Source organism: Eriocheir sinensis, chromosome 9 (assembly GCF_024679095.1).
Source record: "Eriocheir sinensis breed Jianghai 21 chromosome 9, ASM2467909v1, whole genome shotgun sequence".
In the NCBI taxonomy this organism is placed as follows: domain Eukaryota; kingdom Metazoa; phylum Arthropoda; class Malacostraca; order Decapoda; family Varunidae; genus Eriocheir; species Eriocheir sinensis.
In genome coordinates, this window is record NC_066517.1 from 10,458,914 (window position 1) to 10,484,324 (window position 25,411).

General features: G+C 43.1%; 1 long non-coding RNA gene across 1 annotated transcript; it reads left to right on the forward strand.

The window, feature by feature from the left end:
• Positions 1–4,731: 4,731 nt before the first annotated feature.
• LOC126995911 (uncharacterized) lies at positions 4,732–14,985 on the forward strand. The gene is made up of 2 exons (XR_007750826.1): positions 4,732–5,431; positions 14,255–14,985. It is a non-coding gene; the product is annotated as an uncharacterized LOC126995911 (long non-coding RNA).
• Positions 14,986–25,411: the final 10,426 nt, after the last annotated feature.

Consider the following 25,411-nt stretch of genomic DNA (forward strand, 5'->3'; position numbering starts at 1 on the left):
ATTTATTTATATATGGCAGATGGAGTTCAGTGTAGGGAAGTGCAGTATTCTGAGTGTAGGTAGGAACAACCCCTCACATAACTATTGCTTAAATGACACTCTCATAAGCAGGTCTGGGTGCGAGAGGGATTTAGGGGTCTTAGTGAGCTCTTATCTCCGTCCAAGGACACAATGCATTCAAGCTAGAAATCGAGCAAATAGGGTACTGGGATTTATTTCAAGGAGCGTAAGCAACAGAAGCGCCGAAGTCTTCCTCAAACTATATTTAGCATTAGTTAGACCTCATCTTGACTATGCGGTTCAGTTCTGGTCACCTTACTATAGAATGGATATCAAAATGATAGAATCGGTGCAGAGGAGGATGACTAAGATGATTCAGGGGTTGAGAAATTTGCCATACGAGGAAAGACTCAAACAGTTAAACTTGCATTCTCTAGAAAAGCGAAGGGTGCGTGGAGACATGATCGAGGCTTATAAATGGATGAAGGGCTTTAATAAGGGAGACATTCATAAGGTTTTGTTGGTAAGAGAACCGGGTAGGACACGAAGTAATGGGTTTAAACTGGATAAATTCAGATTCAGCAGGGACACAGGCAAAAATTGGTTTACAAACAGGGTGGTTGATGAGTGGAATAGGCTTAGCAGTCATGTGGTGAGTGCCAATACAATTGTCACATTCAAAAATAGATTAGATAAATTCATGTACAGCGATATTAGGTGGCGTTAGATACACGGGAGCTTAGGTTCAGAGGAGCTGCATAGTACAGGCCTACCGGCCTCTTGCAGACTTCTATGTTCTTTTATATATATATATATATATTAATATATATATATATATAGATATCTATATATCTATATATATATATATATATATATATATATATATATATATATATATATATATACATCAGTTATTTAACTTAAAATATTTCCAGCAATTGAATAGATAATGCTTTTAACAGCAAGGCCACTAAAGCATTACTGTAACATGGTACACCTCAGGTAAGATTTGATGACCTTCAACCTTCTCTCTGCATCACCTAAGGTCAGTGAAAGAACAAGAGAAATTAAATAAAAGTAGTTTGCACATTATGTTGAATTCACAAGTTGGACTACCCTTGCTTTTATAAATATATGAAGCAACAGCAAGGCAATGGGAAGTCGAGCATGCTCTTAAGTACCTGAGCCACCTCTGCCATCCAAGTCTGAGTGATCTTTATTGTGATGTATCATACGTATTAAGGATATATATATATATATATATATATATATATATATATATATATATATATATATATATATATATATATATATATATATATATATATATATATATATATATATATATATATATATATATATATATATATATATATATATATATATATTCATCCATACAAGCTAGAACGTACACTGAGTGGATTAACAAAGGCTACCTATAATAATTATGATGATTATGGATGACAAAGTAAACAGATCAATAAACATTTAAAATATGTTTTAATAGTGAAAATTACGTGGTTACAATAGTATCTGGTGAGAAACGTTGTCAGCCAGACATAGCCTTTGACTTAATGAACGCTTGAAGTGATTTGCCATGTATGGGGGTGAACCGAACTGTTTGAATTACCCCCGATTCAAATTCTATTAAAATGCTTACACTGTTAAGCACAAACTTTGCTACCTCTGACAGTTGCAATAGCCCCGGCCCCTACTCCAGAAATTGTTCATCCTCTTCCTAAAGCTTCCATAAAGTCAGTTGGAAAATGGAGGAAGATAAGAGCATGCACCCTACTGGAAATCGTAGACGCTCTTTCCAGCTTAAAAGATAAGGAAGCAAATAAGAAGCATAATTTACAGAAGAAAAAAAAAAGGGAAAAGAAGGTTAAGAAGCTATCCCAAACTAAATGAAGCAATATCCAAGGGAGCTCAGAAGAGGAGGATCCTAAAAACTGCCTCACAATGATTCTGCCGAGTACTCAGATGAGGTCGAAGAGCGAAGAACTTTGAAGTCCCCAGCCTTTTACAGGACAAGACCCCAGAGTCCAACGACTTTGTATCAGCTGCTGGAGCTAGAAAAGGGGAATAATGTTGGAAGTAAGGTGCATTATGTTGACAGGATCTTAAGTGCTGAAGACGATTGCAAGTATGACATTTCTTTCTCGAGTATAAGCTCTAAAGTTAGACATTAAGACATATTCTACTTTCCTGAATTAGGCGATCTAAGTAAGATTTAGGGGGATAATGTAAAAGGGGTCTTGGAGGAACCTATAAGGGCCACTGCTGAAAGGCTTGCTCGATTTGTTAAATTCAAGATCCCTCTGACTACCTTCAATATGCGGTAAGCAGAACAAGCACAAGGTGTTTATGTCAGTCCTTTTATAGTGATATTTTACTGTGTAGTTTAATATGCCCTTGTTTTGCAGCATGTACAATTACAGATTGTTACTGAACACTGAAACTTGGTTTGTTTAATAGAAGAGAAAATTTAATGTTGGAATCCAATTAAGACAAATATACACATTTGTGGGACAAGAAGTTGATAAAGTGTTTTAGCTCATTATTCTTTAAATACTTCATATCAGAATAGCATTCTTTACAATTTAACTATCATTGTATTACTGAAAAATATGATGTTTGGATCACTCCCATGCACTATTCGGCCCACCCTCTATATAGGGGGTGGTCCGAACAAGAGATACCTTACTTACCTTTTTTTTATCGCCACCTCACAGGTGAAGACACGGGCTATACGGAGGCTGTCAGGGTCAATCGCGTACGTCCTTCCTAGGAGGGATCACAGACCCTTGCCGGGTGACGGCTCACTAAGGGGAGGGGAGGATGCCAATAGACCAACTCTATTGGCTGACGTCAGCCTAGGCGACTAAGTCGGTCGTTCGACGAGGAAAAAGTTGGAAAGTTTCGTTTAGTCGGCGCAACATCTGTGGTCATATGCCGGAGAGAGACAGAAGGGGAGGGAATTATAGGAGAAGGGAACAGATCCCAGGAGACAGGACACAACCCCCGATTAATACCTGGTACCCATTCTCTGCTGGGTGTACAGGGGCGTAGTGTATCGGAAAAGCCGCCCAATTTTTTCCACTCCGCCCGGGAATCGAACCCGGGCTCTCTCGGTTGTGAGCCGAGTGTGCTAACCACTGCACCACGAAGCCCCCCGTTCGACGAGGACTGGCGTGTCTCATTGTAAAAGTCGAAGATGTGAGCGTGGGTTCCCTTTGTTCGCTGCAAGACGAGAGTGCTCAAAGCGGAAAACAATGGGAATAGTCTCAGTTAGGGTTGCCACCTTGAGCTAAAAAAAAAAAAAGGAACGCAGCATCCCATTCTCCAATACAGAACAAATCCATATTTTAAGGAACGGGTGGCAACCTTAAAATATCTCTAGCCTGCCATGACTGACAGCTGCTGCCCGCTGCTGGTGAAGGCAGGAGGTAGGGGAGAGGGACTTTGCGTCGCGTATTTTACACGTATTTCAGGACGACCCTTGACAAACATAATTTTATGGACTGGTTTTGTGGTTCACTAAAAAATGCGCTCCCTACAGTTTTAAAATACTGAATTTTATCTGCTTTACCATTCAGACAGCCAAATACGGAACAAATGGCGTTAGGAATGTTAGGTTTGATTACTTTGAATTTATTCGGCACGCAGTGTGGGGCGGCGGAAATACATAACACAGTGCTGGACGGGACATGGCGGCGGCGGTCCATTATACGCGGGGCAATGTTTCGAGAAATACCTCCTCGCAGAAATAAGTCGGTCTGCTGTTCATTACGCATGCACACTGGGGGAATACACAGCAGAAAAAAACATTAATTTGCCTGGTTTTGTTCTAGTTTGTCCACTTGTGATATTTGTGAGCGGTGAGTGAAATATAGAAACAGTAAGCAAGTTGAACTTCTCTGCGAGTTATGTTTCGGCTGCGGCGGAGGGTGCACAACATGCAATTGAAAAGTCAACATTTAGTGACTTCCTTAGAAAAATACTAACTCCATAATAAACAACATCATATTTTGTCCGGAGATAAGCAGTTAGCATCTCGAAATTAGTAGGCTACCCTCTCGCGAATAATCCCGTATTTCAGTTTTCATTGTATTTATTTAGATTCAAATAAAAAAAAATCCGAAATCCGCAAAACTTTCGGTTCCAGGAATTTCGGATAAGGGATCTCAACCAGTAGTATATTGTACAAGGAATAGTTTCAAACAAAGTTGTTTATATGATTTTTGGTGAATATTTGTCAACTAGTTATTCAGATTACCCCCATCTTACCCTACCCACAACCATTTCTAGCCACTTGGAGTCCTCTCTTGTTGGGACTACTCTGGTTGATGAGTGTATGAAGCTGGTAAAGTTGAAGCACATATCTCGTATTGCAGTACATGCCCCTACGGAGATGTGTGAACTTGTGGAGAAAAACAGGTTCTATAACAAGCTTGAATATAGTTGACCAGCGCCCCTCACATGACACACTCATTGTCTTGGGCAACATCAATGGAATCAATGACTCAGAGAGAGTTGGCTATGAATTATGCGTTGGTCCCGATGGCCCTGACACCAGAAGCTTAAGCAGTTCACTCCCTCTAAACTTCACAAAGTCCAGAAGCCTGAGAATTGCTGGCTTCTGGTTCCGGAGATGACATGCCTTACTGTTTGACTTGATATAGCAATGCTAGCGATGTGACAAAGGAGATCAATCACATCCTCGTTAGTACTCGATGGACAATCCATCAGAACTGTAAGGTTTTCTGGAGTGCTGATCATTTTTCTTTGCGACCCCACAGATTTGTTTTTGCAACATTTAAGATACGTATCGGATCCAAGGAAATTTCATGATGCAGCCTTCCGGGATTTTATCTTCCGAAACTGAGGGACCAGGCGTGTGCTTAGAAGTATGCAGTGGCAATCTCAAGGTGTAAGAGTAAAGCTGTCTCAAGGAAGACACTGGAAAATATGGTCATGCTGCCAGGCTTGCTGGGGACTTGGACTGACATAGGTTTCTGTCATGAAGGACTAGAATCCTTCTGAGAAGGGATAAGGAGAGGTATGTCAGAAGTCTTGCTGAGGATGTCGAGGGTTTTCTCAATACAAACGACCTTAAACCTGCCTTCCAAGCTCTGAAAAAGCTCCGTTCCAAATCAAAATCTCAGACAAGTAACAAATAAATAGCTGATGGGTAGATAGTATCAGATGTGGATGGGTACTGGGCACGTTGGATACTTTGGGCAGCTGTACAAGCAGTCATCTTCCTCTTGCTGGTTTGCAGATGGTGGCTGCTGATCCACTCCACCAATGGATGAAATTCCACCGTTGCGGATGTGAGAGATGCTGTGAGAAAGTTGAAGGATGAAAAGGCAGCTGGGGTCTGTAATATCAGGGCAGAGTTGCTGAAAGACAAACGGGTTCACACCTGGTAAGTCAACAACTGACCGAGTCCTAGCACTTGTCATTTTTGTGAAATGCTAACTTGAGTTTCAACAGGGGTTACTCATAACCAAAGATGATCTCATGAAGACATTTGACTCAGTTCATTGTGAGACTCTCTGGGACATTCTGCGGATCTATTTGATTCCTGGAAGGATTATTGACCTGATAACTGGAACTAAAGGACTCTAGGACTGAGAGTGCTGTGACTCATCTGGTGAGGCATTTCCGGTTTCTTTCCTGTTAATTTATGAGTTCAGCAAGGGTGCATCCTTGCACCATCACTATTCAGCACTTGCATGGACTGGCTATTTCACGTGTTGACCAAAGTTGTTGCAGAGCATCTGTTGGCAACATTAAGGTCACTAACCTCGTTTTTACTGATGATGCTTCTTACGAAATTGCTGCAGATCCTGGTGGTGGTTCTCAAATCGCTCTATGAGAAAGCAAAGCCACTGGGAATGCAGGTCTCCTGGGCCAAAGTCAAGGTTCAGAGATTTGGAGGCTTACCCCTTGACACAGTTCAGTCTGTTCATGCATGTTCATGGGTAGGCGGTGGCTGAGTGGTTAGCGTGCGGGCAATGTCAGTTCGGATCCCCACGCTACCACCTGGGATTTTTCAGTCACCGCCGAATGGCCTAAGACTACCCACATGCTGTCCAGAAGACCTTCCATCAACCTGGACTCTAGAAGAAACCGTCCAAGTGAATCAAGAATGAGTTCCGGGAGGCAGCATGAGCCAAGCATAACTGGCGTCACTATAAAAATTGCCTGCGCCATGATGGGCTTGGGCCGACCACCAGGCCCCTGAAGAAAGCCTACCGGCGCTACAGGCCGAGATGTAAAAAAAAGAAAAGAAAAGTCACCAAAAGTTTCAAATACCTTGGTGCTTAACAGTGGTAGGTATTACCAGGAAGTCATTTAATGGATTGGCCTGGCCAACAGTGTTATGGACTCTCAGCATGAGTATATGGCATTGTCAGTATCAATGCAGGCAGAAAAAGATTTGAGTCTTTAAATCATTTGTTTTCTTTTGTTTAAAAAAAAAACATTCCGGAAGAGGAAGTAAAAGAAGCACTAAAGGAATCGAAAAATGGTAGAACGGCAGGACCTACAGGGCTAACAGTAGATTTAATAAAAGCAGTAGGAAAGGGAGTGGTGGAATTGACAAGAAAGAGTGTTATTAAACGATGTATTAAAAGGGAGAGATACCAGAAGACTGGAAAGGAAGCTACACTATACCCATTTTTAAAGGGGAAGGAGATGCTTTGAAATGTGGTAACTATAGGGGGATAAGGTTACTGGAGCATGCCATGAAGGTATATGAAAAAGTCCTGGAGAAGAGGCTGATATGGATAACAAAAATTGGTAAATATCAGTTTGGCTTTTGCCCTGGGAGATCAACAACTGAAGCAATATATACTATGAGAGGGCTTCAGAAAAGGTTTATGGAGAAGAGGAGGACATTGTATAATGTTTTTTGTAGATCTAGAGAAGGCATTTGACCGAGTACCAAGGTAAATTATAAGAAGGGCATTGAGAAGGCAAAGAGTACCAGAAAGATTATTTGAATCGGTGATGGGACTATATGAAGGTACAAAATCGAGAATGAAAACACTGGTGGGAACATCAGATGAGTTCGAAATTGGAGTGGGGGGTTCACCAGGGATCTGCCCTTAGCCCGCTCTTGTTTATACCAGTAATGGCGGAGGCAACAAATAAAGCAAGAGGAGAGGCACCATGGGAGCTGCTGTATGCAGAGGACTTGGTAGTAAATGCAGAGACAGCAGAAGAAGTGAAAGAGAAGTTTAATAATTGGAAGGAAGGAATGGAGGAGAGAGGTTTGAAAATTAATATGGAAAAAATAAAGTACATGGTGACTGGAAAAGAAGCAAGAGAAAAGATTAAATAAGGAAAATATCCATGTGGATGCTGTGGGAAGGGAGTAGGTGTAAATTCAGTATTGTGCACATGTTGCATACAGTGGTGCCACCTTAGAAATGTGAGAGGAGTGCAGAATTTTACATGCCCAGCTTGCGTAAGGAGACAGCAAGGACAAGAAACTGAGAAGGATGAACTAGAGGTGAATGGAGGAAAGCTGGATGAGGTAGAACATTTCTGTTATTTGGGAGATGTTCTGGACTGTGAGGCGGGAGTGGAGAAGACAGTGAGAGCGAGAGTGGCGGCAGCGTGGTTAAAGTGGAGGGAGGTGGCTAGTCTACTTGTGAATCGTAGCATCCCTCTAAAGAGCAGAGCAGGGGTGTACAAAGCGTGTATTAGATCAGTGATGTTGTATGGAGCAGAAACATGGGCTCTAACTAGAAAATTGATGGAGGTATTGAGAGCAAGTGATCGCAGAATGCTGAGGTATATGGCGGAGATCAGGTGTAGCTAACAGATGTGGAGTAGAGGACCTGGAAACAGTGCTCAGAAGGGAAAGACTCCGATGGTTTGGACATGTAAAGAAGGCAGGGGAGGATACAGTGCTGGGGTTTTTGGAGAGATTAGAGGTAGAAGGAAGTAGACCAGTTGGTTGACCTAGAAAAACGTGGAGAAGGTGTATACAGGAAGACTTGGTATTGATGGGATTGGATGAGCGTCGGACAGAAGACAGAGAAGAATGGAGGAGAGCCATAAAGCGTCCAACCCCTCAGGAAGAGTGAAAACGGACACTAAACGAAATAATAATAATAAAAAAAAATCATTTGTGTTCTGTATTATTGTATGGCTATGAGGCATAGACAGCGAATAGTAACTTGAAGTGGTGCGTCATTGCCTTTGATATCAAATGCCTTCATTGGGTCATTAGGTATCATTGGAGTGACTTTGTGTGGAACCAGCGACTTCTTCATGAAACTAAATCAAGGTCTGTTACTAGCTTAGTTCGTGAACGCCAACTCCGACAATAAGGGTACGTGGCATGCTCTCCGGACGTCAATCCTGCGTATAGCTTTGTTCCTGCACTAGACAACCGTGAGTGGAGATCATGGGGATGCCCATGTAACCCATGGCTGGGGCAAATTGATCAATCCTGCCAGGATTGTCTTAGAATGGGAAGGGTATATAGCTGCATTGGGACATGCTCAGAGGGAGTTATGGATGAAGGCAGCCGGTGAGTGAAGCAACGCACCCCATGACATATGCTCCGCGTTAGTTAGTTATTATTGTTTTTATTACTGTTATTATGAACGTGAAATGCCCTAGTTCATGATTCACTTTTGGATGGTATTAATGGTTGTAGTTATGTTACGGGGACGATCCAACACCCCATTTTTTAGAAATTATTTGATAAATATCGAAAATAAGTTATATGCTCTGGCATGACCGTCTATGCATAAGCTATCAAATGGCAGGGTTTTTTTCCCCGCGAATTTAAATGTTCCACCGATATTGAGTTTAAATGCCTAATAAGGGGTTGTGGCGAGCCGGTCCTATTGTGGGTGACAGGAATCGTTTCGTTCCATTATTTTCGATAAATATGACAAAATAATGACATACTATTGTATTTTCGTGTATCTGGCAACTTCTCCCCGGTCCACCACGGCTTTCCTGCTTCCCACTCAGATGAACTGGTGCCTCAGGGAGGACTGCTTTGTTTATACTGTGAGTTTCCTTCATGAGCTCTTGCTAAGGCATTAGAGCAGTTACTTTTGCCATGAAGCCTTTCACTGACATCAGGTCAAGGCGGAAACGGCATGTGGAGAAGAACCGCAGAGTGGCAGCTCATACAAGGAAAACGCAAATAACTGCTACACGCCAACAAAGTTCAAGGTCAAGCGATTCGCCACTACAAGATCCCTCACCACCACCACAACCACCAAACCAATCGTTTCATTCAAAAGTATGGTTAAAATGCATGGAAGTCAAATATGCAGGATACTTAAGAAGTTTAGAGTGAAATTGCCACCCAACTGACAGTGATAGAACACAATTTTGGCCATGACAAGTGTCATCCACTTACAAGCATGTTGGGAACAAACATCAATATGGAAAAGAGTTGAAACGCGGAAAGCAAAGAAAAACTACCACTCCAACCAAAGGCAAAAGAAAAAGAAAAGCAGATGACACTAGTCTAAGCAATGAGTACAAACCAGGGCCCGAATTCACAAACAGACTCAGTAACTACGAACTAACATAACTACGCACTATTGATTTAGCTACCGACGTTAGCGTCAGATTCACGAAGCAAACCTTAGATTGTAGTTAGAGGCTCGCTAAGTCAGCGAGGCCGCTGATTGGTTGATGACGTCATTGGCCTTGCAGCGAATCGCAAGCACGTTTACAGAACCGTCAGCCAATCCTAGGGAGCCCCCTCCAGCTGCTGGTTCAAGAAACCCATTCTCTTTTCCCATTTTTCTTCCTTTCAAGGCAAACTGTACTAAATCGTAATCTACGAATTCAATTATTTCGTTGTTTGCTGCACATTTACGTCAAAGTAGCCCTGCTGTTCGATGTCTTGTTACCTACGAACATGCTTAAGGTGAAGAAAAAGAAGATACGGAGGAGATTGAGGCAGGAAGAAAGCAAATAGAAATATGAGACAGATATCGAGACAGACAACGAAGGACGGAAGGAAGGAATAGGGAAAATTAAGACCATCTTGCCATATCTGCAGCCCAACTCATGGGATAGCTGTCACCCGACAAAGGTCCATGGTCCCTCCACGGATGGGGGCGGTGTCACGGGCAAAATTAAGCCCGGACATCCACATGCCTCTGTTATCTTAGCTCACGCTCGTGTATGTGGGGTTCTTTTCGACTGATATGGCGTCTAGAACTAGCATAATCATCATTCTTTATTATGATGACAAAGACCATGTCAAAATTTGCCTCATTAAATAAGAAAGTACATAAAGTTCGGCAGCTTTCCCTCGTCGCCAAGCCATCCTCCAGAGCAGCACTCCGACACCCATGATCGCACATTCATTTTTCTCAGAAAATAGGATACCAATCACATATACATCAATATATTTCCACAGGTGAATACTTAGGGCATGTTCACACCAAGTTGTGACACCTGAGATTCATTAATAACGACAGGGGAAGGAAAAATATAGGCCCCTGTCATCGATAAAATTGAGCCTCGGGCAGAATTGAGTCTGGGCATCTATATGCCTTGGATTTCTTCGCTTTATATATTGTAAGATCGTTCTGTTGACATGTATGGGTAAATGAACGCTTTCTGTATCTACATATTGAAGGAAAACGCAAAATTCTCCCTAGTAAATCAGAAATTACATAAAGTTCGGCAACTTTTCCTCGTCGCCAAGCCATCCTCCACGGCAGGCAGAGGAGGGAGGTCTGGCAATCCCCCGGCCGGGTGTTGCCATACCGCCCACACTTATCATATACCTCTCAAAGGGTGCATATCTCAACATTTTATAAAGAAATGGGCCTCCTCTACTCGCAAAGTTATATTTCAAGTTGAAAAACGCGATTTATAAGCATTTATACGTAAATCTGATAATATTGTTAGCGTTACCGTCAGCTCCGAGGCAGTAGTTATTTAACAACAAATTTAACGTCACACAGAGCGCGGTAAACGTTTGTAGATCCGCGCGCTAACCCGTGACGTCATCGATTAGTTTGTAGTTAGCTTTGTGAATCTCGATGTTCTCAAAACTACGTACTAAGGGCCCAAAACTACGAACTAAGCCTTTGTGGATCCGGGCCCAGGCGAGTTTGGAAGATCAAACCTGGCATCAATGAATGACTTGGCGCGTCGCGATACCCTCGGCTTAGAGTGGTTAATACCTTTGAAAGGGGGAGCCAGGAGCCCCATCATTAGATAAATGCATTGATATGTGATTAATGAACCCTGAGGAATCAAACAATAACAGGTCTGGGACATTATACTGTTTTTTTATTGCACTATGACACGAAAATGGAAAAAAAATCTTTAATCACCATTTTCTCAAAACTAGAGTAATACACACATAAAACGGATCTCCTCTTTTAGTTTTAGCGCGACTGCCATAAAACTTTAAGGTTAGGAGCTAGACATGTTATAGAACAAAGTGCTTAAAAAAATTATCAATTTCATTTTTCTATTGCATAATACAGTAAAATATATTCTAGACTTCAAATTTTCCCATATATATATATATATATATATATATATATATATATATATATATATATATATATATATATATATATATATATATATATATATATATATATATATATATATATATATATTGCGACTGAATGAAATAAAATTAACAATTTTTTCTAATGACTTTGTTAAGAAGGTTATAAAGTATTTTGTGTGTAAAGGACAAGAAGAACGGTGTAAAAATGACGGAGGAGATCGATTTCATTAAAAAAAAAAAAAACGAAAAAAAAATTGCATGATTCATTCGATTTCGTGGTATGATGATCAGGGTGTCATTCTTCATAATATACATCGAAATCAAGACCCTAGGGCTATTGTATCTACTCAAGTAAAAATTTTGATCTCATGGAGCTGAATATCAACCCCTCCAAGTGGCTGATATGCTTAATCTTAGTTTAGTTGCGGAAAGAATTAAAGTCTTAAGAAAAGTAGCAAACACATTAAAGTTACGTCCCCCAATGGTCCAAGGCTATGGTATCTTCAGTTGAGGACATCATTGAAGCCCTCGGAAAAGTAGTATTTACATCACTCCCTATGGTATCTTCAGTTGAGGAAGGATGTTAAGCCCTTAGAAAAGTAGTTATCTTCTTCCAAGGCTATATCATCAGTAGAGGAATATAATGAAGCTTCTAGAAAAGTAACATAAAAGTTTAAGCCACTTTCCTCATGGCTCTAATATTTTCAGTTGAAGTCACCTAGAAAAGTAGTATCCATCTTTCCCCCCAAGTAAGGTATTGAAGCCTCTAGAGAAGTACTGTATGTGTTAAATTTACCCCCCTTGCTCCCAGGTATGATATCTTCTTGAGGAAGGAATTGAATCCTCTAGAAAATCAGTATGCATGTTTAAGTTACTCCTCGCCTCCACCCCAAGGCTGTGCTCTCTTCACGTCAATTAAGGAAGTGAAATGCCAGCCCCTAGAAAAGTAGTATACAAGTTAAAGTGTGCCCCCCTCCCTTTCTATAATATCTTAAGCTGAAGAAGGAATTGAAGTCTAGAAAATTAGTATGCATGTTAAAATTCATCCCCCCTTAAGGGATATCTTATGGAAAAGTAGTACAGGTTGAGAATCCCTAATCCGAAATTCCTGGAACCGAAAGTGTTGCGGGATTTCGGATTTCGGAATATTTTTATTTGAAGCTAAATAAAATTAAAACTGATGATGTAGTTACGCCAATGCCCGCACGCCCACTTAATCCTTCCACGCCCGCGCACACTTGGATATATAGGCGAACTTAGGAAATATGTATAAGGCCGGAAAACAAGGAAGACAAATGGTCAAAATTCACCTCCCTTCAATAAAACGCTCCTAACAAGCATTAAAACACGTAATAAAACGGAGCTATAACACAGTAGCCAGCTTACCCAGGAAGAACATGGCACCTGGGCCTATAAACCAGCCTATCTGTCCAGGCACTCCACCGCGGCAGCACAGGCGACGAGAAAGACGGCGAAGGGTCCCACATACTAGCCCGCCAGAAACGGCCTCCGCCATCAGGAACCGAAGATATCACGTTATAAAAGACTCTCCGCCCTCGTTGTGGCCGTCTTCACGCCCGCCATGTTGATTCACTCCACTGACGTCATGATGGTACCGGTGTGGTGTCGTCTGCCATCCCATGTACATCCCATCCTGAACTTCGCATCGCGGAACCCAATCCTTACTATCACAGAGTAACTAAGTGAATCATCTAACTGTAAAAAAGTACCAAGGAGGACCTAAACAGCAATGCAAAGCGAAACAGGTCACAAGAAATAGAAGAAGAGTGATTGTTGATATCCTAGTTATATACATACATACGTCATCATTTGCTTTTATAATAATATAAATAAACTTGGGTGGGACAGATCCCGACCAGCAGTCGACAAAAGACACGGTACCGTGTCGAAATTCACCCACCCTGTGTATGTATTCAGGATATGGGATGTCTCACGACACGGGATGGCAGACGACACCCCACCAGTATCGGAAATTTGGTTCTAGTTTTGAAACCGTTATTGGTGTATTGGTGCCGATATTGGATTATTGGTTCTAGTTTTAGAACCGTTACTGGCGTTTTGGTCACTTTCCATCATTTTATGGAATTTTCCATTTATGACGCGTCATGTCAGCATTTAAAAAAAAAGAATCGGATTTTGGAATTTCGGATAAAGGATCCTCAAATTGTACATATGTTAAAGTTGTTGTCACCCATCCCCCAAGGCTATGATATCTTCATTTGAGGAATCTAAAAAAGTAGGATGTACATTACAGTTACTCCTCTTCAAGGCTATAATATCTTCAGTTGAGGAAGTCATTGAGGGCTCTAGAAAAGTAGCATCCATTTTTAAGTTAGCCCCCCCATATGCTATGATACTTTCAGTTGAGGATGAATGGAAGCCTCAAGAAAACTAGTAAGCATGTTGAAGTTAGTGCTACCCCCATTAACCTAGGATAAATATTTTTTACAATTTAAAGCTCCAAGAAACGAAGTATACATGTTAAAGTTCCCCCCCTTTTTTCTAGGCTATGATATCTTCACTGGAGGAAGGAATTTAAGTTTATAGAAAAGAATTATACATGTTAAAGTAGACCCACTAAATTTGGTCTTAAAAAAATAGAATTAAGTTTTACAAAAGTTAAGACTAGTTTTCATATTTTGTTGAAGATTATTATTTCTGTGGCAGCTCTCATGGATGTCCTCTGTTGTTTTGCAGCACTGGGAGGAGTTGGTGTAACAAGACTTCTTCAGCTTCCACCCTTTAGCAAGAACCACCATGGTTCATGAGTCATTTGGGCAAGGAAAACCACCGCATCCAGAATCCTGCAGCTGTGCGTATAATGGATCATAGTTCTTCAGAGTAGGGTTTGCTTACTATTTGGGTCTTGTAAATGTCTTCCCCTCCCTCTCTATTTCCTTTCTTTTCCTCTTTCCCTTTTCTTCTACCTTCCTTTTTCTGAAAATCTACCCTACTACAATATGAGTAACCATTTCTTCACAAATAGATAACTAAATACCAGGCATGGGGAGCCACACAGGTCTTAGTACTACTTTTCCTTACATCTTTCCTTCTCTCTTTTTCCTCATTTCCGTTGCTTCTTATCACCCTGTGGGAAGCTCTTTGGATTCATGTTTAGATTTTGGGAGGGTTCGCGAAAATTGTCAATTCTCCACTAAAAAGCTAAAGTCATCCCACCTTATTTTATACTACCTTTTTATCATGTATTCTTATATTTCCCTCATATGACACAACGATTGTCATAAATGTATATCTTATAAAAATATTATATAATCTGCAAAAGTGCCAAAATTGTCACCTATAAAAAATGAAAGTTAGCATACTCATCATTTATATACAGGAACCTCTTAATTTACGCGAGTATTGTGTTTGCGGTGAGTTTGTATAATGTAAATTTCGCATAATATAAACAACTTTTCCATACTGTAGTGTTAAGCGTGTTATTCACCAACCCTGGTGACCTGCTCATTATCGAACATAATGAAAATCTGAGTGTGTGTGTGTGTGTGTGTGTGTTTACCTACTCTACATTTCAGCGGCGGACAAACGCTGTTTTTCGCAAATATCTCTTAAACGAATCATTGGATCAGTATGATATTTCAGCACACTACGTTTAACACCCGGACCTAATTTATGGCTGATATATCATATTGCAATATGTGTTATGTTAGGATTTTACTGACTGATATTAAGCCTAATCCAGTCATCATATCTAAGGTGTTATACAGAATCGGACGAGTGTGGTGTACTCGTCTAACCCCTCCACCAACGCCCCGAACAACCCCCAGACCACTCCTTCCCTACCCCAATATCGCAGTATCCCCCTCCTCGTTTCCCTCTTCACCCGCCTTCTCACACCATCCCCCTTCCGCAAGCCGAGGCTATGACTTTTGCAGAGGCAGGGTATAACTCATTGACTGCCGAGGCGCACCCAGGTGTTGTACAGTAATTATCAACGTGAAATACGTTTTGCCTCCATGGAATTGTACCATGCTCTTAGTTAATAAGCATATCTGTACATATACACCTACATAACATTCTAATATATAATACAGTGATGGGAGAAATAGGGAGGGACACAAGAGTGATGAGGAAGGCGAGGAGCTAGGGGGAGGAGAGGAGGGATAATGAGAGCGAGAAGGGGGAGAAGTAGTTGTGGTTAGGAATAGTTTGGGAGGGGGTTGGGGGGGGGGTGACACACTTTCCTTCGAATGCGTCAACATGACTCGTCGGTTTTGTGACATTTTTCACGAGTAAACTCATCATATAACACATATAGTAATGTGGTATGTTAGCCATAAATTAGGTCCGGATGTTAAATGTAGTGTGCTGAAATACCATACTGATCCAACGATTCGTTTAGGAGATATTTGCGAAAAACAGCGTTTGTCCGCCGCTGAAATGTATAGTAGTTGTATTTACTTAGTTGTGGTATACAGGAAAGGAGCTACGCTCGTTCTGTTCTGTCTCTGTATATACAATAATCCAACTTGGCCTTAGATTCACGAATCGTCTTTGCGTGGACCATATCTTTTTTTCAGGCCATTCCAAGCCTCCTCTACTCTTTGTGGAGAGCTGTTCTTCTTTATGTCTCTTCTACAGGCATCCTTTTTCATCTTCCTTCCATGATTTGTTTTATTCTCTTGTGTTCCATGTTATTAGATCTTCCTTGTCCACTTTCTCCATCCCATTCAGCACCTTATACATCACAATTAGATCTCCTCTCTTCCTCTTCTGCTCCAGTGTCGGTAAGTTCAACCGCTTCAATCTCTCTTCATATGTTAAATCTCTTAGTCCTGGACACGGGAACCAACTTTGTTGCTGCCCTCTGAATCGACTTTGAACTCGGTGACCATACTACTGTTGCGTATTCCACCCTTGGATGTATCACTATTACAATCAGTTTCTTCATTATTTTCTCATCCAGATTTTGAAAAGTAATTTTTATGTGTCTCACCAGGTTGTATGTCTCACCTACAATTCTATTTGTGCTTCTCCGACGACAAATTATCCGATACAATTACTCACAGTCCTTTTCCATTGATGTTTTCTTAATGCTTTTATTTACCATTGTATAGTTACTTGAAACTCTATTTTTGATTTTTCCAAATTCCATCACACTGCACTTACTAATGTTAAAATCCATTTCCCATCTACGGCTCCACTTTCATATCCTGTCCTGGTCCTGTTTCAGTGCTTGAAAATGGTCATCACCTCCTATCTTCCTCCTCAACTTAACTTCCCCGTCACTCCTCCGCCAACTGGAGGTAGTACAAAACACCGCCCTTGGTGCCTCCCGGTCCTCTCCCATCCTGGCCCTGCAGGCAGAGGCGGGCCTTCCTTCACTAGACCACAGGCGCAACACCAAGACAGCCACCACCTTCCACAAAGTGACATCCTCTCCTCACTCCTCCCTTCACACTGTCCTATCCCAACACAGACATGACCCACCCCCCGCCCCCCCACCGCACCAACCCCATACACCATTCATCACCCGAGCTCTCTCTGTCTACACATCTGTCTCTGTCACCCCCCCACCTTTCTTCCCAATTGAACCTCTATCCCCTTTAGGTCCATGGTTCCCCTTCCCCTCCTTCATTTCCCTTGACCTCCAATCTCCATGGACCAAAACTGACTGCCTGCTCCAAGGGAAAGCCCTCTTCCTCTCCCTTCTCTCCACCAAATACAAGGACTCCTTCTTTATCTTCACGGATGGCTCTCATATTCTTTTTCCTCCGTCCACCAGTGCACCCATCTATCTCCCAGCCTCACGCACCTCCACCTCCTGGAAACTTCATCCCACAGTCACCATCCTGGGGGCCGAGCTCTTCGGCATCAGAGAAGGCCTCACCGCAGCCACCACTCTTCACCCACACCAACCAGTTTCCCTCTTCACCGACTCTCGCACTGCCCTCCAACTCCTCTCCACACACCGTCCTCGTACACACCACACTCTCTCTTTCCCCATTCACTCCCTCCTAACACGGTTGTCCAGTGGGGGCAGACGGGTCTACCTTCAGTGGGTGCCCTCGCACATCGGCATCGTGGGCAACACTGTAGTGGACCGGGCGGCCAACCTGGCACACTCCCATCCCCAGCCGACTGACAGACCCCCAGACCACAGCGACCTCCTGACACACCTCCGACAGACCTCAAACAGACACTGGGGCACCAGACTGACAACTAACCTGAGACTCACCAACTTGGGACGGTGCCGAAGCTCCCTCGCCCAGCACTGGCAGATCCACTCCCCCAGCCGTGCCCTGGACACAGCCATCACTCGCCTGAGGGTAGGACACACACGCTTCAACGCCCACCTGCACAGACTGAATATAGTCCAGGACCCACACTGCCCATGGTGCCCCACCCAGCCCGACACACCAGAACACTTCTTACTCCGCTGCCCAAGATTCCACTCCCTTCGCACCAACCTCAAGGCATCCCTAACCAGGCTCAATATTCAAAGACCAACTCTAGAGGACCTGCTGGGCAGCGACACCCTCAGCCCCAACACTGTCCTCCAAGCCCTCAAGTGCACACAGACCTTCCTACAGAAGTCCGGAGAGCTTGACAGAGTCTAGCCCCCACCTGGGGACCCATCTCCACCACAACAACCGCAGGAGCAAGTAACCTGTACCGCCGGGGCTTTGAAGGCCGTGGTCCCGTGGCCTAACCAGCCCCCTAAAACACTGAAGAAGAAGAAGAACTTAACATCAGCAAACAAACTCGTATAACTGTTCACTCCCTCCGTCATGTCACTGATATAAATTACAAACAAGACCGGAGCCAGTACCGACCCCTGAGGGACTCCACTGATCACTTTCTCCACGAGGACCTCACATTCCTAACTACCGTCCTAATTTCCGTTCCCTAAAAAGTCCTTCATCCACCTCAAAAGTCCTCCTCTCAGTCCTCCGATATACTCCATCTTCCACAGCAGTCTCTCATTTCGCACCTTGTTGATTACTTTCTGTAGATCCAAGGAAATTCCATCAGCCCAACCATCTCTTACGTGTACTATGTCTATCACTCGTGAGTAAAGACACATCAGGTTTATTTTACAAGATCTTCGTCCTCGAAAACTATACAGTTTGTCCATCAATCTTTTTTTTTTTCAGGTAGTTTATCAGTTTATCTTTGTGTGTGTGTGTGTGTGTGTGTGTGTGTGTGTGTGTGTGTGTGTGTGTGTGTTTGTTGTTTTTTGTGGAAACTTTTAATACTAATAACAACCTTGAGACATCGTTGCTTGGCTGCCAGGGTGTGGCGTCAAGCCTTTTACCCTTGTTATAGTTCGTCTGCTTTGTTTACATACATACAGGGGTGGATGAATTTCGGCACGGTACCGTATCGGTCCTTCACTGAGCTCGACCTGCCATCTGGTGGCCCTGCTGGAGCCTCTGCCAGAGCCAAACCTGTGGCGAGCTGAGGGTCCAGCGAAGCTTAATTGACATTTTTCTTTACCAAAATTGAAAAATATCAGAGTTTTAAAGATCACTATCATGTTTATACGAAAAAACATGAGTGCTGTACATTATTCATGTCGTTATAATGAACATTGTTGGCAAAATAAGAGCATTCATCGATGTATCCTACAACACTCCATCCCGTGGCTAATAGGAATGCATCTGTGCTACCTCGTGGGGAAATATTTCCATTATGCAAGAAAATAGAAGTCAAATAAGTCCGGCATAGTGTAATGCTTTCAAAATCTTATAGTAGTAGTGGAAGGTAATGTTGGAAATTTGCCACTCAACATTCCCCCTGCTGGCACGCCGCTGCCTCGACACGATGCCTTCCTCTGTCTCTCCAATCAGAGCGCTGGAGCATGTTTACACTGCTGCTAAAAATATCGTACGCAGCTGGCAGCAAGTATTAAACTTATGTCATATATCTAATTCAAACCACAGTACATACATCTTCAGCATCTTATAATATTACATTCACTATATAGAACTCTAAAAGATTTTTTTTACCTATAGCGCCGGTAGGCTTTCTTCAGTGGCCTGGCAGTCTGCCCAAGCCCGTCATGGCCCAGGCAATTGTTTATAGCGGCGCCATCTATTCGTGCTCATGCTGCCCCCCGGAACTCATTCATGATTCATTTGGACAGTTCTTCTAGAGTCCGAGTTGATAGGTGGTCTTCAGGACAGCATATGGGTAGCCTTAGGGCACTCGGCGGTGACTGAAAAATCCCAGGTGGTAGCGAGCGAATTCTGTAAAGGCTTAGAGATTGCGAAAGCTACGTTCGCCTCCAGTGCCGAAGGTTCAGGATAGAAAATGATGGGTATCTCAGGAAGTGGGAAGGCAAACACTTGCTAACTTAACCTTAGGTTTATTAGATAACAAGTTAATAACACTGACATAACTCCTCCAACACGTACAGTAATCTAACCGTCTAGCATCCTCTCCACTCTCAATGATACTACCTAAATAGTAATCACATTACAGGCAGCTAAGAAAAGAGCACGAATTATCGCGGGAGAGGAATGATAGAGAAGGTTAGACTTACCTGGTGCGGAGTCGTATACACTGTGCACACAATCACCACAAAGGTGTACAAACAACAATGAACTTCCCCAAACACGTAACAGTGATATAACCGTCTATTAAACCTCACCATAGTAGTTCATGTATAGCAACAACACAGTCTTTAGGCCAACACTGTGGGGAGGTTAAAGATCACCTGGTGTGGGGTCGTGACAGTAGCACAGATGTAACGTAGCACAGCTCAAGACGAGACCAGAGGCGGCAGGATAAGAGTTCCATCCCCTCTCCATACAGCGGCTTGAACAGGCAGAGAGAGAATCACTTCAGTCCACGAAAGTGATGTCTTCTAAATGAGGACCTCCGCAGAGTGGTGTAGATGTATGTTGCCGGCAGAAGGCTGGAGGTCACTGCGGATATTAACATGACGAGATAAGTCAACACCACCGATTCTCCTCGCGGGTTCGAAGCGTGCATCGGCAACTCACGTGAAGCATCACGCGTGGATAAGTGGTAGCTACGGTGGCGTGATGTTCCTACGCACACAGAAACACAACTCGCACACAGAAACACACACACAGTTATGTGAGGGTTGCTGGCGGCCCTTATACAGCCCCCCAAACAAGAATCTACTGCAAGTAGATGAGAAAGACATTAAATAGGATTATGAGGGTGATCTACTAAGAAAAGCAGCACCCACGTTGTCCTTACCAGCAATATGTACAACCCTGAATTTATAAGCTTGCAAGCTAAGTGACCATCTGAGAAGTCTATTATTCTTTCCCTTGAATGTGGCCAAGTACACTAAAGGTCTGTGATCTACCTCTAAAATAAATTCTTTCCCTCTAAGATAATAATCAAACTTTAACACGGCAAATACAATGGCTAAACATTCCCTTTCGATGGTGGAGTACCATCTTTCCCGATCAAGCAATTTCCTACTGGCATACGATACGGGATGGGGATGATCGTCGTAATACTGGAGCAGCACTGCTCCCAGACCGCGGTTGGAGGCATCTTTTCTGAGTACAAAGGTCCCTTGATGGTTTGGGAGCCCAAAGAACTGGAGCAATGGTGGGCAAAGCGGCTTAGCAGATCTTCGCTCCAATGAAGAGGTTATTTTACACCCTTCTTCAACAAGTCTGACAAGGGACCAGTATACTCGGATGCCTGTGGGATAAACATTTTGTAAAAAGATATTAACCCCAGGAAGCTGCGCAGGAGCTTCTTAGTGGAAGGGGGAGATGCAGTGGTCAGTGCCTCGACCTTGTCGTGCAGGGGCCAGAAATGACTGCCATCCAGCCGAAAACCAAGATACTGGATGGATTCGACCCCAAAGCGGCACTTTGATGGCTTGACGGTGAGGTGATGGTCTCTCAGCTTGCTAAGGACGGAACGAAGAGCGGCCAGGTGGCCTTCCCAATCCTTAGAGTGTATAAAGATGTAATCAAAATAAAAGCTTACATCAGGTAAATCGGCCAGGACAATCCTCATCAGCCGAATATACGTGGCACAGGCAGTAACTAATACAAATGGCATCCTTAGAAACTCCGTCAGACCCAGGTGGGTAGGAAAAGATGTTAAGGGTTTGGCTCTGTCAGACAGCAGTACTTGGTAATATGCTTTACACAAGTCCAACTCTGAGAAATACTTAGAGCCTGAAAATATATACAAGTCCTCTTCCATAAGGCAAGTAGGCTCAGCATGAAATACAGTGACAGAGTTTAATTGACGATAATCAACTGCCATTCTAAAGGAGCCATCTAGTTTTCTTACCATCACTACAGGTGAAGAGTGCTGAGATGCGAAGCGTTGAATGATGCCTTGCTGCAGGAGTGTTTCCACCTCTTTCTCAAAATAGGGTTTGAGGTGAACTGGACCGGATAAACCTTAGCCCGAACTCTGTTTGTGGTTGTGAGCGAAATGTCATGCTACATGGTATTAGTGCAACCAGGAGTGTTAGAGAATACGTCGAGGAACTCATCTAGAAGGTCTCTTAATCCTTTTTGTTGTAAGTCAGCCAGGTGAGAACCGATCTCGGGTTCGGTGTCCTGCTGGTCGTCGGTCACACCATCAGGGGTCAGAGGCAACTGGTTAGAATAATCTTGGCAGTCGTCGACTCGGATGACTGGAGTAGCCTTCTGCCCGTCTGCTTCTGGACTCGAATCCTCGAGTGTAGAGATGTCATCCAGAACAGATGCTTGCATGGATTGTACTCGACGAAAATACTTCTTTAACAAGTTCACATGATAAAGTTTAGGGCCTCTAGGAGTGTCAATCAAATAATCAACTTTACCACGTCTCTCTAATACCTCGTTTGGGCCTTTCCATGCGATAAGCAACTTACTTATTTCGCTCGGCAGCAATACGAGCACTTCATCTCCGGGCCGGAACTGACGGTCTTGTGATCTCACGTCAAAGTAGGCTTTATATCGGCGGGCACTTATATTGGCATTTTGTGCCGCTATCTTGGCACACTCTGACAGCTTATGCCTGAGCTCAATCACATACTGGAAACAGCTTCTTTCCTGCCCTTGTATGTTACGATCCTCCCACAAATCTCGTAGAGCAGTTAAAGGTCCACTCACGGAACGGCCGTATAATAAATCTAATGCAGAGAAGCCAGTTCTGTCTTGGGGAATTTCTCTGAGGGCAAACAAAGTTGGCATTAAATACCTATGCCATTCCTTAGGTTTATCTTCACAGAGCTTCCTCAGCGAGGCCTTCAAAGGTCCATGAAGTCGTTCAATGCGACCGTTGCTGCTGGGGTGGAAGGGTGTAGTAAAGATAGGCTTTACACCAAGTAGCTTATGTAGTTCTGCCATCAAGTTAGAGGTGAACCGAGTACCTCGGTCTGATAACACTTCCCGAGGAATACCAACACGGGAAAAGATGGAAAGTAGGGCTTCAGCCACAGATATAGAATCAATATCCTTTAGGGGTACTGCTTCCGGGAAACCCGTAGCAAAATCAATCAGTTAGGATATACCTGTGACCATCTGAGGACGGAGGTGACAAGGGACCCACCAGATCAATGGCAACCCTGTAAAATGGTTCCGTAATTACTGGCATCGGCTTCAGAGGAGCCGGGGGAACCCTTCCCTTAGCAGAGAACCGCTGGCACTTGTCACAGGAACGGCAAAATACTCTTATATCCACTATCATTCCTGGCCATAAGAAATGTTCTAGGATTTTCATCTCAGTCTTCCTGTGGGAGAAGTGGCCGGCGAGAGGGCTCTCATGGGCAACAGATAGGATTATCTGGCGACAGTCACTAGGGACAACCAGTGTTAGCTTCCCTACCTTATCAGGTCTACTAGACGTTAGACACTTTCGGTACAGAAGACCGTCAATCATAAAGAACTGAAAGGTGGAGCCATTCCTAACTTGGTCAATAGCAGCAGAGTCAGCCTTACCCCTTATCTCGTTGAGAGAAGTACACGACGCCTGTAACTGTCCGAACTCATCAGGAGTTATGGACAGTGGCTGCAAGGCTGGTAGGGCAAAGGGGTGTAGACGCTTCATTCTACTGGAGCGTGTTGATACAGCATGTACCTGTGCAGAACTGGTGTGTCTGGCAGGATGTTCATCAATGGTAGCGACAGGGGCAACAGGTGGCTCAGGCACGTCAGGAGTCCAGGCATCCTCTGGTTGAATCTGACATACAGAAGAGGTGCAAGGAGGCCGTGGAACACTTTCTAGAACAGCAGGCTGGATGTCCGGTGGAAAAGTCTGGAAGTTATCAGAATCATTTGGGGCCTTTACCCCTTGAAAATTTCCAATTAAGGCAGTAGCAAACTTAATAGGGGCCCGGACTACGTCTGTCCATCCAATATAATATGGACATTTAAGATAACAACGCAATACCGGGAACTCATCGACACGCCCCAAATAATCTGCGACATGAGCTACTTGACAGTTACTAACATCAGCGTCAGGCAGGGCCACCTCAGAGACGATGATACATGAACAACCAGTATCTCTGATAATGGCAGAGACGATGATACATGAACAACCAGTATCTCTGATAATGGAGGAAGTCCAGGCACCATTAATAGTGCCAGAAGCTCTGTAATTAGGAACACTAGGGTCCCCCCAACAGAAGCCTACCTTATGTGGCTGAGCAGCGGTGCCGTCCTTGAACACTCTGGGGTTCTTGGGGCATCGAGGCCGAATATGGCCCTCTTCTCCACAATTGTGACACCGTATAGCAGACGAGCTGCCTTTGGCGGGAGTAGCCTGAGAAGGTTGTGCTTTAGAGAAGGAGGAAGATGGCTTAGAGGGTTTCTTACTAAAGAGATGGCCAAATTGTGGCTTGGAGTACACATCGCTACCTCATTGCAAGAGGGTCGTAACTCCAAATTTGCTAGTTTTGAGTTATATGGTGTACAAGATTGCCGAATTGATTCTGCATCTTTTGGTAAAAGAGTCGTAAATCTAGGTGAATTAGCGGCCGAGAGATGGCACTAAGAAGATTTTTAGTGAACATCAAAATATCTCTGAGGGTTGTGGCAACAGTGTCGTAGTCAGTGTTACTATGGCAGTCGTTGAGGTAACATCTCTCGAATTTTGTTCATGACTGTTGTAAGTAGGTTTTACGACTCTTTTTACAACTAAAGTGAGAGCACACAAGTGGTGTTCTATTTCTAGTTAAGGCTTTCTAGCAGTGAAAAATAATAATTTCTTAAAGTGACGACGTGATAAATCAAATTGTGTCTTTCTTGTACAAAAATTTTAATAGAAAAGTGTGTGGTAAAACAAAATGTGACAATATTGAACAAAAAGTCCGAGAAAACACGATTTAATATGACTTGCGTCTCTTTAACTACAAAACCACCAAAACCACCAATTTAGTAACAATGTCTTACAATGAACTGCAGCTGTGTTGCAGAAAAATGTCTTATCAAAAACGCAATTGTCCTTGTTGTAACATAACAAATGTCAGTTTAGATACAAAACATTGCAGTCATTTTCAATTACTACATTGCTTTTCAGAATTTACTCAATGACGTCATGATTAATTAATGATGTCCCGTGGATTGAAATGTGTGCAAATGGCATTGCAAAGAAGAACAAAATTGGAACAGGCTAGTGAGAAAGACGGATCGGTATCAGGTGAGTGATGCCTTCCTTTGTAATGGTTAAGAGTGTGGGGCTTATAGTCATCTTCCAGTGGATCATCTTCCAGTGGATCGTCTTCCAGTGATTCATCAGACAATGACACAGAAAATAAATATGATGGTTTTTGCACTGATGACTCCGATAAAGATAAAGAATATGTTCCAGATTATGAGGCTGAAAGAGATAGCAGTGATGAAGAGCAAGATGACACTACAAATTGGATTTATGCAGGATTGAGTAAAGCTGTAA